Below are 14,244 nucleotides of genomic sequence, written 5' to 3'. Positions count from 1 at the left end.
TATTTAGAATTCCTAATGATTATTTAAATAATGAATGTGTGAAATAGATGTAGCTTGCACTCCTGCACACAGTGCACCTAAAAAAGCTGTTTTTCTGACACCTACTACTATAATCTCCATCTAATGTTCTGCCCTTGTTTACCTTAGATACACTAAAAATAAAGTGGAAGAAAATCCAGCACCAGGGCAGATTTTCTGAGACCTTTACTAGAGCAGTCAAAGCTAGAAATAAAGCCTGTGACAGAAGCCACTGAATTGCTTTATCTAGCTACCTCAGCTGACAGTAATCAAGTGAGAGACAAATAGATGGGTAAGCAGGTATTTCACACTGCAGTGCTTTGAAGAAGATATCACAGGTCTGAACACTGTGCCCTGCCAAAAAAAAAAAAAAGTCTGCCAGAGTCTCAGAAACAGTGATAAGATGTCATTTGATTTTAATTACTTTTCTGACAGCTCTTTAGCTGTATTCTGGTTTTAAATATTAAGTCCTGGAGGAAGGCAAAAATGTTCAGCAGGCATTGGCAATGTCAGATGGAGCAAGGTGGTCTGGCCACCTCTCCTGATTGTGGGCCCTGCCACATCCCCCCATCTTTGCTCCAGGGGCTTCCAGGTAAGAGAGGGACAGCTCAAAGATGTGGACACCTGCCTGGGGCCAACACACTGTCCCTCCACCACAGACCTCCTCTGTAGCCTGGGGCTCATCATTTGCTCTCTTTGTGCCTCCCTTTCCCTGCTGATGGGGATGCCGTGAAGGTGATACACTAAAGACCAGCAGGCACTCAGGTACTGCAGGAGGAGGGACAAATGGAATAGGAGCAGGTAAGGCTCTGTGGGAAGCTGGGACATAAAAATGAAGTATAAATGAAGAATTCACATAAAAGTGAATTGGGCAGAAGTTGCAGAGAAATGATACAGACATGGACACCTGAGCCTCATCCCTCTTCAGATGCTTAAATATCTGAAAACACAATCCTCCACTAGCAAACCTCCTCCAGGCCTTCAGAGGGCCTAGCAACTCGTTAGATACATGAAGTCATCCTGACCTCCTTTCACCTTAAGTTATCCACTGTTTTGTTTCTGACGCTTCTGGTTCCAGTGAAAGCTTTCCTGGCACAGGATGTGATTCAGTGTCTCACTTCTTCTGTGTTGGGATTCATTGCCCTGACTTTTCATCAACAGAAGGATGGAACAGCAAGAATGGTAACAACGTCAGTCCCAGGGAAGGGGAGAGGGAGGGGTCAGAAGAAAATCTTGAGAGAACTCAGGATTTTCTTTGTTTTTTAAGCCTCTGATAACTGTAAGCAAACCTTGCACAAAGCAGTCTATGATAGAACTGAACTGAAAAAAGATCTCAGATCCCAGCCCAGGAACACCACTGCAAAAGCTTGATTTCTGCAAGAACAAAAATTCACTTGTTAGAAGGTGCTGCTGAGTCCCTTCCGAACCCCTGCAAATGGCACTACCCCTAATGACAACAGCAAACTTGACTTTAATACCCAACATTGGAACATTGCTAGAGAAAGTAAAGGGATTTCAAAGTGTGAGTTTGCTGCCTGATTCATAAGGCCTGGTAGGAGGACTGCCTCATTCTTATAAGCACAGAAGTCCTGCTGCTTCCAGCCAAGAAGCACCACAGCTTGGTTTTGAAAGTTCTGGTGTTGCATCCATTCATTGTGAGACAACACGAGGACAAGTAACCTCAGAAGGGCCTATATTGCATCGCAGCAGGAGACCAGCCTGCCAGAAGAGCATCTGAGGTTTGCTGTTTATGATGAAGAGGAAGCTTGAGAGCTTTATCAAAGTAGAATTTGCTCCCCAAAAAACCCAGCATAAGAGTGTGCAGGTCTGAATTTCCCAGAAGATGCACAGCTTGAAAAGCTATTATGTTTTAGAAAGAAATAATAAGGAAGCAAAACTTGAGTGAAAGGTGTAGGAGAACTATACACAAACCTGACATTTATGTTCACACCATTGTGTTCATGGGCTAGGGCCCCCAACCTCCCCATAAGCATAATCTGCACTTACTTTAAGAACAGCACATGACAAGTAAAAAGTGCCCATTGAGTTTTTGAGCCATGGGGGCAAGGCAACCATTGTTGGAAGTGAGTTGAACATTTGACATGTGGCCACAAACTGCTTGGGCTCCAGAAGAGCCCCAGCCATAACATGGTGAAGAAAGTGGGAGGAAGGAGGGAATGGACTGATGACCTGCCAAGCCAGAGGCAGGACATCAACTGGGGTAAGTCCCAGCAATGGCAAAGCCTTGCTCAGTGTCCAGGCTGCGAAGAACCTTGTATTTGCACCTTGTAGCTATGCCCGCCCTCACTGAGCTCTTGCAGATGTTTTCCAGCTAACCTTTCTGGAGGGATGAGGCTAGAAAGGCACTAAGTACAGAAAAGGCAACGGAAAAGCCAATAAATATGGAAAGGGCAATAAGCAGTAAATGAGATGCCAGAAGAGAGAGACCATCCTCAGAAGTGGGCTGCAGGAAAGCTCAGAGGGAAGTCGAGCAATATCCGTGCCTCACTTGTTGCATTGATGGCAGCAGTGCATTTCTTTGCAGGGTGGGTGTTTGTGCTTGCCTTTACCAATTACAGCTACCCTGGATGAACGCAACTGCTGCTGGCAATTAGAAAGGATTAGGTCATCTTTGGCTACAATTAAGCATTTGCATGGAGGTCTCTGGGAAAACTGTATGAAGACAGATGAGCCCCTGCAGTCTGAGTATCATTGGATTTGCAGCAGAAGGAGCTTCTAGAGAGACCCTTTCTTGAGTGTCTTACTTTTGCAAGGGGGCAAAGCTGTCCTTCATGCCTGTTCTGATAGAAAAACTGTTAAGAAGGTCTGGTAAGAAATGATGCACCACTGCAGGCCAGGACACACAGCATTTTGCTGTGATAGTGGTAACACAGCAGGCAGGTGGTACTGAGTATGTCACCTATATGCAGATATGCCTGTGATGTGCTTGTGCAGGTTACCTAGTGGAAACTGTTATAAGCATTTCACACTGAAGTAGTCTACTCTTTAGAAAAAACATAGCAGCGGCTCCTGAGCCAAAGGGTTAAACTTTTTTTGGATTAAAAGGCCTAGACAAATACACAATTTTCATTTTCACTCTTCCAGATGAGTTCTGCCAACTTGCTTAGCCTAAGGGCACAGCTCAGTACAAGGCATAGGCAGCATAATGAGCCGGAACAGCAACAACTTCATCTGCTATTCTGTTCCTCTGCAGTCACAATAATCCAGGGGGGAATTAAAAGCATTCTGGCTGCAGAGCCCATCAGCCAACCATTGTAATTTGGCCATGCAACACACAACCATAGACTAGCAAGCACAATTAGCTAATAAGATCAGCGCTTCATCATAACCCCATTTTAAACGGGCTGCTGATAAGAGTAATTTTGGCACCAGAGTAGCATCACAGGAAATGCATATTCCCTGAAACTCGTTGTGTGTTCAATTAAGCAATGTTACAAGGAAGCCAGCAAGTGTTTTTTATCTCGGGGTGTCACGGGGAGGAATTTCTCGGCAGAATGCTGTGCTCAGACCTGCGCTGACAAATTTTCTGTCGTACCCTTCCCCCAAGCACAGCCGGCAGTGCGCGGTTAGAAATGCTAGCTGCGAAGATTTTAGTTTGCCCACAGCTCCCCCTTACGGACCTCAGCTGGGAGAGGCACCACGGCCGTCCAGCTCTGCAACATCCTCCATAAATGACTCCATTCGGTTCAACTTGGCGTGCGTTGAGCCGTATTTATTCCTCTGGGGCACTACAGGCCTGCTCTTTCCCCTGTGCATGGAGATCTGCAAACCAAACCAGACACGCTCGTTTCACTGCAGACTATTTCAGTGAGTTCCTAAAATATGGAGTTTGCTGGAGCTGCCGGGTCTCACTAGCAGCTCAGAGCTCATTAGGGAATCTAATTCAATGCCCTGGCAATGTGCAGCTCCTCACAGAGTGCATGGATGCACAGGGCTCCCTGGGTTTGGTAGCCCCCCAGCAATGGTGCTTCCACTGTCCTGACTGAGACTGAGTGCAGCTCTCTGAAAGGAAATTCCAACTTTTTCCCCCCCTTTAGTTTCTCCTGTAAGAGGAAACTGCTCCCTTTTATATCTATTCTGGGCCTCTAACAAACCAGCAAAGGGCAGTTCATCTCCTGAGAACCCTTAGCATGAAATCTTTCGCCACAAAGATAACCCTGGTGTAATGAAGTCTCCAGTCCTCCAAGTCACCCCCTGGACCAGCTCCAGTTTGGGACAGCCCTGTTCTGAGATGAGCTGCGGTGCTGCAGCTGGGCGGCAAGGCTTCAAACAACCCTTCCTGTGACCTGTCACCTCCGTGCCACCTCTGCCTTCTGAGGGTGGGCTCCCTGCTGTGTCAGGATTGCTGTGTGGTTTGTTACCCTCTTAGCTAAAGGATTATTGACAGCTCAATGACCTTTTGACAGATGTTAACAGTGTGTGTCCCCCACCTTCTGCCTCGTCCTCCAAGGGTGGGCTGACTTGTGTCAGCATTTGCTCTCCTGCAGCCTATGGTCCAAGCACCTGGTGTGATTTCCGTGCTGGACATAGACAGCCTATGAGCACCACGAGGAGTGTGAACAGATGAGAAGCTCTCCTCTCCACTGGCCCAGCCCAGAGTCAGGAGATGGTGCACAAGGCACTGGCATTGACGGTACCTGACCTCCCCTGGCTCCTGTCCTTGCCTCCTCCAGCTAGCTCATCAGAGTGTGACCCAAGGCGATGCACCAGAGGTTATCGCTCTCCAAGAGGTAGCAGGAAATTAGCCTTTGGGGCAAAGGTGATCTGCTCCCTTTGTGTTTCAGTTACGGTAAATGTAGGATAAGGTCAGAATATCCATTTCACGCTCCCCAGCTTCTTGTGCTTAAGGAGAGTTATGGCTTGCCATGCCCAACTGTACTGTGTTTTTTTCCTGCTGCCAGTCTTCTTTTGCTGTGCAGCCAGACTTCCCTGCAAGATATGGGAAGGGGTCAGATCCATCATTCATTGCTGCTCTCCTAAGGAGGCACACAAACATATGTGACACTGTAACATGTGCAACACTGTCTTCACAGAGGTGCAGAAATGTAACTTTGAACCCTTTTACAGTTCTCCTCTTGTCCTTGAGGCTCACATCCCCTGAATCACATTTTTTACCTCACCTCAATCACTGCAGTTCTATTTTTTATTTTCCTTGAACAGACAGGAGATCTTCATGCCACAGGTAAAACTCAGTCTGTGCTTCTGCTGTCCATATGCTCAGCCGCTTTCCTTCTCCCCATCTGCATTACACCCCTTCTCTTCCCCCATACTCTCACATACATCACCCCAGTTGTGCCTCCCTCTAATTCCCTGCTGTCCTCTGTGATTTTCCCAGATCAAGCCCTTGGCCCCAGGCTTGAACACCGTGTGTGATCCCCATGTCTCCCCCACTCAGACCTTCTCTCCATAACACCTCTCTTCTCTTCCAGCTCAGGCCTGAGGTGTCACGCAGCCATGGCTACCCACCCCACCTCCTGCTCCTGCAATCTGGGACAATGCTCCTCATCTTTCCCCTGCTATCTCTATCCTTTGTCAAGCTAGATATCAAATTTTTCTGTCTCACAGTTTAAACGTCTCTCAAGGAAAGAAAATGGAGGCTGCTTCCATTCTGCAGCTCTGGCTTGCCCTGATAACTTCAGTGAAGGTAGGCAGATGGACAATAGCTTCAAAATTCTGCCCTGCCTTTTACAAGACCAGTTGATGACCATACAATTCTGCTGCTATTTTAAGCTTTAATCTCCTTGCTTTGTAGCCAAATGCTAGCAACAGAGAACATGGACGTATTGCTACCTCCTTGCATGTCCATGCTATGGTTCCTGTCTCTGTGTAGATGCATCATTGTGTAGCGCTTGGTGAAACCAGGGGGTCTCACTCCAATACGTATATAAAATGTTACTGGTGGAATTTCAATTGCGCTTGGCTCTGCCCCCCCTTAATTGCACTACAAGCAGAGCAGAGAACAGAAATGCACTTTCAAGTGCTTTTAAACATCTCACCCTAACCCGAAGGCCTTATGCACGATGGTTTTCAACTTCATTCTTCAAGTAGCATTGAAGTGAAAGCACTAGATGCAGGGTCCTTCATTGGCGCAGCACTCTGTGCATGGCAAGACAACCATAAATACAAGCAGCCATCTGTTTACATCTCATTCAGAGACCGTAGACTCAGATCTAAACAACCCTAAAGCTTTGTTTTAGAGTGTGGTTTGCGTTGAGTCCAGTTATAATTAAATACTATAATTTATTTTAAGTGCTGTCTTTGAGAAGACAGGAGGAAGTTATGCACTCCACACTGGCTCCAGTTCAGGTAACACTGGGATACTCACATTGATTTCTGTAGGATTTCACTGTACGTTTCCACTGAAACCCAAGAGCACCCTAAAGTGACTACAGTTTTCAGTACCTGGAATTCTTTCATGAAAACTTCCTTCAGTTAGTGTCATTAGCAGAGCATAGTGCCACGTGTTGTTATCCACCTTTCCTCCAAGAGACCATGGCTGGTGGGTGGCAGAGCCCCACGATCCTGGGCACATGTACATGCAAGCTCTTCTAATGGCAGGTGTGTCACTGCAGTGGTCTCACGGCGTCCTCTTCTGGACAGACCCTGGTGGGTGAGAGCTGTGTGGCACAGGGCCAGACAGGTGCTTACAAGAGCAGGGACTGAGGGAGCCTGGGACAGGGAGTGCAGCGATGGGTGCTGCTGATACCTAGTGGTGTGATAGTGGTGATAGTGGTGATACCCAGGGGGTGCTTGCAGGGATGCGGCACAAGCCCTGGGATAATGCAGATTGCTGCAAAGCCAGAAAAAGTGCTTGCAGATTTGCATCCCCCATCTCTCTGCCTTGTCTTTGCTCTTCAAATCTTTTAAGAAGTTCTTCAAATGTCCCAAACAACTTCAGTAAACTCTATTTTCCTGAGCAAAAAAACCTGCAGCCACTTCAGAAGAGGACGTGCCCCCAGGATGATCCAGTAAAAAACCACTATTAATTATAAATGCCTGCCAGTGATCAGTGAGCTACCCATTTGCACAGCCGGCCAGCAAATGGTGGGTTCTTCAAGCCAGGCACATCCAAATTGCATTAGCAGTAGGCAGCTGTTTCTGTGAAGAAAGGCATGCACAATGCAGACGTTTCCTTGAGGACCACAACAGCCTGCTTTCCATTACAGGTCTCTGGCAGCAGCTGCAGCCTTCTACAACAGCACATTGCGGAGCTTCACTGATCTGTGCAGCCATCCCAGCCTGTGGATGGAGCCAGCAGGCCGTGGTGGGCATGGTTGCAGCATGGGTCATCCTGCCCCAGAGAGCAAGCAGGTGCTGTGGGAAAGGGGAACAGGTCTGCTTGGCCACAGATAGTGAATGAGGACTGGGTGCGCCTCTTCCTGTGCAGGAGAGTGCTGGTGGTGTTGACGTGGAGTTGGAGCTGGCTGTCCTTGGGACGAAGGCATGGGAAAGTTGCTCCTTTGGCTTTCAGACCATCTGCAGCCCCCAAGAGGAGAGCCAGGGTTGCTGTCCATGCCACAGTGTCCAGCTCCATTGCGCCCAGGCTACGGTCTCTGTGTACACAAGAGCTTCCTCCTGTGCAAAGCCTTCAGACCCCACCACCCTGCTCAGGAAACTAGCTGTAACTGGTGGATAAAAACAACAGGGCATGCACCGTGTTTGGAGCTACAGCATTCCTGCTAGACACTGATCACAGGCAGGTAACCCACTGCTCTCCTCTGGCCAGGCAGACTGATGAAGACACAGTGCCATCAGCTGGGCAGTTGCAGCCACCTGCCTGTCGCCAGAGCCCTGGTGACCTCCCTACCGGAAAGCAGGGCCTTCATGTAACCACATCTTTTGTGCTTGACAAGCTCATTGCAGTGGACAACAGTGCATACAGAACATGTGCTTGCCCTAGGTGAGGAGGGCAAACCAGTCTTTAGCACAAAAACACGATTAGGAGGTCTTGAGCCCATTAAGAGGACAGCGGCTAATCCTCGATGTGAAGCAGATTTAGGGAGCCTTGTGTCCTCCATGGTGTGCCCCACCATCCACCAGCACTTTCTTGCTGCCTGAAGGCAGGCATGGCAGCAGTGGTGCCCCTGGCACTAGCACCAGTCGTGCCCCTGGCACTAGCACCAGTCTGCCATGGGGTCAAAAGCCTTTGTCTGTGATTCGCCTTGGGAACCTCTTAAAACGAAAGGGGAGGTCCAGATGGCAAGTTGGAAAAGTAGTATTCCTTCACTTTTAACAGCAGAGGGGTGCAGCTGACCGTACAGCCCAGCAAAGCGCAGCCAGCCTTGAAAACCTTATTAATTACGCTCCCTCTCTTCCAAACTGCAATTGTGCTCTCCCCTGGGGTATACCAACACATCACTCCCTCAAGGTTAGAACTCATATTTCCCCATCTCCTCTTACCTCCTGCTCCCTCAGTCTCTACTGGAAAAACAGGCAGCAGCAGACCCTTTTTCCCAGGTGTGCTTCATTTTATGTCAAGGAAAAGCTTCCTTTCTCTGCTCTTTCTCCTGCTGCTGCCTCTATTCCTCCCTGGTTTATCTCCTCACTCTGCCTGTCTTCTTTCTCCTCCTGGCTGGCTGCAGGTCTTCTCAAAATCTAGTTTTAAAATGTGAAGTGGCTTCTGGGCTGTGTGGCTCTGGGCCAAGCCTTCATAGGCAGCGGCTAAGAAAATGTACTTATTCGCTGCTTTTTGACATGGGTCAAAGCTTATTCCAACAGGCACTTCGGCATGAGAGGAGCAACTTCAGAAGCTGACAAAATGATATGACTTGAAGAACTCAGCCTTCATCTTCACGGATGGTTGACTCCTGAGCAATATACTTTGTTTTCACATAATGGGTCTTTCATTTCTTTCCAGCACCTCTCATGAACTCCCTTGGCTCTGCTTTATTTGAGTGGCATGTATGGGTGTATTCTACATATATAGATATATCCTGTGTCCTGAAGTGTTCCCTCTCTCTCTGGGGGGCAGGGGAAAAAACAATTTCTCTCTCTCTGGGGAAAAAAGAAGAAACTCATAGTAGTTAAGTGTCCTGGTTTGGGCTAAACCAGAACTAACTCTGTTTTAGTGATTTAACTTTTCAGTTAAGTCTCCTCTAATGGCATTTTCTGAAACAGCAGCATGTATTTCCAGACAGTGACTGCTTCTAACAGTGATAAGGCCTGATGTTTATAGTTAGTACCAAGGAATGGTGTGCAGAGAGGCCCTTGCTTATACTTGTTCTTATAGCGACCAAGGTCACTGCTAAATCTTGTACTCCGTGTTGGGGTGCCGGGAGTGAAAAGGGTCACAAGCACGTAAAAGGTCGCATCTGCAGGGAGGAGTGAACCAGACAGGTGACCCAAAACTGACCAACAGAGTATTCCTTCCCATATACGTCATATTCAGTATAAAGCTGAGAGATCACGAGGGTCTTTCTCTTCTTCAATGGCCAACGTCTGAGGAGCACTCTGTCTGTTCTCCTGTCGTTGATCCCAATCCGTGCATCCCTGAATCCAGTGCCTGAGTCCAGCTCCTGCATCCCGTCCCCATCTGCTGCCGAGTCCAGCCTGGGACTGCCCCAGTGCCAGCCCTGCAGCGTGGTGGTGATGTATTGTCATTGGGGGGGGGGGGAGGAGTTGGGTTCGGTATTGGGTTTGTCTCTATTTGTACATATGGTATATATTTCATTATTTTCTTATTATTATCTTTTCTTCTATTGTTATTGCTCCATTAAAGCTGTTTTAGTTTTCTTTTCCAAACCATAAAGTCTCTCTCCCTTGTTCTCTCTCCTTTTCCCTTTTGGGAGGGGAGAGGGGTTAATAGAGTTTGTCTGTCATTCATTAGTGGCTGGCCCAGCCTCAAACCATGACATTAAGTTAAACTGAAGGCCAAACTTGACTGAACTGGGTCCTTTTGAAACTTACCTCACCTAACAGAAAAAGCCTGTAGTAGAACAAAATTCACAGTGGGGCAGGGTCCCCCAGACAGCACCATCTTGGTGCCGTATTGAGGCACTGATGTGCTACTGGAGAGCTGGTACCAGCACAGGGCAATGGCCTGCCATTAACAGAACTGGTTTTACTGGACTGGGATGCTGTCTTTTATTACTCCTACAGCTCATGTATTTTAATGTAAGGCCAGTTTCCTGGGATGGAGAATGGCTATTTTCTTTCAGTCCTATTTGTCATGAGGTCTGTGACAATTTGTGGCACTGAAAGGGTATTTTTTGTAAGCTTAAGTATACCCAAAATGTGCACAAACCATCTCTGTCCAGTTTCCTCTGCAACCACATACAGTTTTCATTATTGCCTTACTGATCCGAACAAGACTGTGACCAGGGGCATAGCTGCAAGCATCTCTGTGATACTTCTCGCACCATGGCATGGGCTGGGAGCCAGGGGGTTTAGGAGCCTGCCCCAAGGGAAATACGTTCTGACAGTGACGGACAGAGGAGCTGACTTAAAATAGAGGTGTGGAATGGTATGTGTTATATGTTGGAGGTCATGCACGGTAGCAATATCAAGAGTATGAAACTTTTGGATATGGGAATAAGAAGTGGGAGAGAAAATAAATGTGGAATTTAACAGTAAAATTACTCTGGAGAAGGACACAAGGTGTCTAACTGATTCGCTTGGGTATGATTTTCTCTTGTGTCTTCAGAACATTTTTAAAGCAGATTTTGGGGCACGTGCAGATAATAACCTTTGTGAGAACAAAGTGGAGTGCCAGGAGCACGTACAGGCCCTTTCACTGAAACCACAAAACTAATCTGCACGGGGCAGGATGTTTTAGGTCTTCTGGAAGAGGCTGTGGTTCAACAGCAGGCTGGCAATACTCCCCTCCCCGAGCTACATGACCGCCTGCTGTGGAGCCTGTTGTGCATCCATTAGCTTTCCAGCTAACTCTGCACACCGAAGTCAGGTTTCTATGCAGTCAAGCAGAAAAACCTCCAAATTCAAGTGCTGTGGCTGATCAAGGAGATGCTCCATCCCACATTTTGTCTTTTTTTCTTATTTTCCCACCCCCTCAGAAATACTCAAGGCTTGAACTCCAGGCTGCACGGAGCAAGGGAGACGGAGCCAGCACAGGCACTCAGCTACCTGGTGCAGGACATGTCCTTAACGGACATCCATTAAGGAGTCAGGCTCCAAGCTTTTCTGTAACAGTGATGATGTCAAGTCGGAACTGAGGTGAAAAAGATTTCATCTTGCCTATCCTGATTTATTGTGTATCAGGTGGTGATAGTGGTTTTTACACCAATCACACCAAACTCCTTCCTCCTTCCTCACAATTCAGTGCCACTACTGACAGATTCACCACTGACTTATAGTGCTTTAAGGGAGCAAAATATTATTTTAGAAGCTTCAAAACCTCATTTGACACCTTATTTATACTGGCATGAAAGTACCAGTAAGTGAAGAGCAATTCAAGTCAGCTTTTTGTTTGTTTGTTTTTAATTGTAGTTATTTTTTTAAAAATTAATGCCTCAGTGTGTATAAAACCAGCAATGCAGCAGATTTTAATGTGCATTCCAAGGGGGGAAAATCCGTTGTTCACGCCTCAGAACACATTTTACTCTCCTCACTTTCTAACTGGAAAACTGCTAAGAAAATTCAACAAAAATCAAAGTCGTGCTATACTAAGTATATGTATATAACATACAGTTCTTATCTCAAAGCAATGTCCGTGTGTACATTCTAATCCAATGGTTGCAGAGCCTGTTGAAACAATAAATCAGATTTGATAGCCACAGCTTTCTCTGAATGTGCATAAATAAAACCTCGCTCTGTTTCCTTCAGTGCAGTGACTGATTAAAAGAACAGTGGGAAAGCCTGTTTTCCTCTGCCCAGTGTCCTCTGTTCTTGATATGAAGCAGAACACTCTCAGAGAGGTGCACCTCTACCAGTTTGGGAATACCAGGAGACATTTTAATCAACAATTCTCAGTTTAGTTCTTTAACTGCAGCTAATACTTCATTTCCAAAAAAAAAAAAAAAAAAAAAAGTCTACAAGGTGAGAAGGAAATTGCACAAATCTTATATTCCTGAGTCACGATAGAAACACTGCAGTAATTTCATTTAATATAATGAGCCATCACTGGACTGACTTCTGAGGCTTTCGTGTTCATCAAGGTAATGAAACGATAATCAAGCACTGAATGAGTGGCATGTCAAGATGTCTTATCCCATCCACAGCGGCTCCGAGGAAGCCCTGGACATGGCCCAAGAAAACCCTCCTATCCAGCCCTGCTATTTTCAGGTGGCTTGCTGGGAGGAAAGCCAGGGAAGTCTTTTATTGTTCCCAGATTGTTTGGTCAGACCAGGTCCCAGACACCAAGGCATCCAGGATTCTCTGGTGCTCCAACAATCTTCCTCTGACTGACTGGTTGTGCTGGTGGTTTCTGACCTTCTGCTCAAAAAGAAAAAAGATTTAAAAAAAAAAAAAAGAAAAAATTGCTGCAGCAAGGAAAGTCTGCATTAACAAGGAGCCTGTTGGGACAGTTTGTCCGGGACTCGCCCCTGGCTTTGGTACAGGCCCACGCACATAGCCTCAAAAGCACAAAAGCACTTCAGCTCAATGGTGGGAGCAAGCTGCCTTATTTTTTTAAGACACAAAAAGAAGGCCTTTTCAAAGTAACATGTCATGGAGAATTCAAGCTGCACATGGAGAGGGAATAGTTGATGCCAGCACATAAGCAACTCCGATGTCTGTAGCAGTCATCACAGGTCCCAGCCCTTCTCAATGCCAGCACAAAGCAAATACACTGTGTTGTAAAGGCCATCAATGGCCATCTTCCTACCTTGTTATTTTGCTAGCTTTGTTTCTCAGACAGAGTTTTAGTATTGGTTTTAACTACTTCCAAGCTTTCTTCCAACAACCTGCTGCCTCCTCCTCACATGAAACATAGATGCATCTGGCACTGCAAATATATATATGTACTGCAGTCCAATTATTGTTTGAAGAAAATGCAAAAAATGAATTATCTTATACTTGGAGCTGGAAAAAAAGAATATTAATATCATAGTTCTCATGAGTTTCAAGATGGTAAGCACTCCTAGGAGGAGGCCAGGTAAGGCTAAATCTTGCTTTATGCTTCAGATGTTAAACTGTAACGAGTCAGTATGTTTGGTGCCAAAAGAAAGTTGATCTGGGGCAAAGTCTTTCCTTAAATTTCTAAACTCTATTTTAAAGACAAATTTGATAAATAGATGTGCCTAATTTACCATCTTGTGTGGAGACAGATTAAATCCAACCTCTACTTGTATTCTGTGACTACCTGAGCTGGTCCATTCTTTTCTTAGGGAGTTGAAGTATTTCTTCCTCCTCCAAATTCTTGCCCATGTTTCCTTTGAGTCTTCTTGCTGTGATAAATCTTTTTGGCCTAAAACAGGCTAAGAGCCTTAACTTAGAAGATATTCTCTATCCCCTCTACCATCCTGCCAGCACTGTTTCTGCTCATACAGTAGCTTAGTAACCATCTGCTTGTCAGGCACCCTACCTTACAGGTTTTCGTCAGGATGCAGGTTCTCAAGGGCTGCCAAGGACCCACATGTGTTCTTGCTGTGTTCCCTGACTTCTCAGTGTATAAAGCAGTAATATGTCATTACAGGTTCCTTTAGGGCCAATTCTAATAATCTGAAGTATTTCTTCTTACGAGTCCTTCCTCTTTAAAAAATCTCCCATCATGGAAAAAAAGAACACAAACAACTCTAGAGAAAATCTCCTTAGCAGATATTTTGTGGCTCAATCTAGGTTCACAAGAGTGCTGAAGGAACCCATAAAACCCTGGAATTATCTCCCGATGATGACCCTTCCCTTGCATTTGCAGTTTTGAAATGAGAAAGCAAATAGGAAGACAGGTGGTTGAATCTTTCCACACAATCCAGGTGTGGAACTAAGAAGTAGGCCCACAACTTCTGAAATCAATTTAACCACCTGCTCCAACACACTGCAAAGGGCTTCAGAGCCAAATGTGTCCCTTACTGAGGCTGGCGCTACTGGCACCCCAAGTGTCTGACCACAGGCACTACTTCTGACCCAGGTGCCAACTTCTCTTCCAGGCCAAGACATAACAAATCCTTTTGGATTTTAGCATTTTGTTGCTAAACTGTTTGCCTCTTACCTTTGATTCATGGATTTATGGCCATGGTAGGTCTGCAGACTCCCTAAGAAGTTGTGTTTAGAAATGTGAGTACTAAGTTCATTTTAAGAGCCACAGCTGTC

Source organism: Leptosomus discolor, chromosome Z (assembly GCF_034619465.1).
Source record: "Leptosomus discolor isolate bLepDis1 chromosome Z, bLepDis1.hap2, whole genome shotgun sequence".
In the NCBI taxonomy this organism is placed as follows: Eukaryota; Metazoa; Chordata; class Aves; order Leptosomiformes; family Leptosomidae; genus Leptosomus; species Leptosomus discolor.
This window is presented reverse-complemented; position numbering follows the sequence as displayed.